This window comes from Littorina saxatilis, unplaced genomic scaffold (genome assembly GCF_037325665.1).
Source record: "Littorina saxatilis isolate snail1 unplaced genomic scaffold, US_GU_Lsax_2.0 scaffold_2881, whole genome shotgun sequence".
In the NCBI taxonomy this organism is placed as follows: Eukaryota; Metazoa; Mollusca; class Gastropoda; order Littorinimorpha; family Littorinidae; genus Littorina; species Littorina saxatilis.
The window spans coordinates 1-927 of record NW_027126408.1 but is presented as its reverse complement, the minus strand read 5'-3'; the positions used below and the strand labels follow the sequence as shown (position 1 = coordinate 927).

At 37.2% G+C, this 927-nt stretch overlaps 1 non-coding gene across 1 annotated transcript; it reads right to left on the bottom strand.

Moving 5' to 3' along the window:
- Positions 1–449: 449 nt before the first annotated feature.
- Trnai-gau (transfer RNA isoleucine (anticodon GAU)) lies at positions 450–544 on the bottom strand. The gene has a single exon. It is a non-coding gene; the product is annotated as a tRNA-Ile (tRNA).
- Positions 545–927: the final 383 nt, after the last annotated feature.

The following is a 927-nucleotide window of genomic DNA, read 5'->3' as shown; positions in this document are numbered from 1 at the left end:
GACCATGAAATGTTTGAGTTATGAAATAATTATATTTATTTGTCAACAACAAATGACGAGATACAAAAATAAAAGATGGGAAAGAAAATGTGTTATGTTACACAGCTTAAAAATAGTTTGGATTGATCGAGAAATGTTTGAGTTAGGAAAATAGCAACTGCTTGGATTGTAAAAAGAAGTCTCGAAAATGGAGTTTTGGTGCATTAGTGAAAAACATAATTGGCATAATCATACATTGTTAATGTTAATTGAACATGATTCAGATATCATCAGCAACATGATTCAGATATCATCAGCAGCAAGTTATTGGCAAGTCAGTGAAACTGTAAACAAATGTTAAAGACAGTGGGTTTGAGAAACAGTAAAATATAGTTTGTACATGTAGTAAGAACACCTAAAACTTATATCGGAAAGACAAAAAAAACTGCGTTGCGATCAAAAATATTGCGTGGCCCACATGGGGGTCGAACCCACGACCTCCGCGTTATCAGCACGGCGCTCTAACCAGAGATATGTATGCTCTGACCAACTAAGCTAATGGGCCAAGGGAAAGAACCGTTGTGTGCCCTATCGCATGGCGTTGAAGCGAGTTACTTCCCTTACACCTTCAATGCTTTCAAGCCACCGGAAGCTAGAATTGATGTCGCTATATTTTTAGCGTGTGAGATCTGAGATAGTTTTTATTTTTATTATATAACCTATTATAGTGTAATTTTGCATCATGCTGTAACAGTTTCAAGAAAGAATGAAAAAAAAATTGAAATACATTGCTGCAAACAACTAAGTTTGCCGAAAATTAGTTCCGGAATGTCACCGTTCACACAGGCAAATGCCTCCGCATAACCCAGACCTCCGGGTCTGGGAATAAGCGCGAACATTGTGGTAGAGAACATTGAAGAAATCGTCTGAGGAATTACTTCTACACAG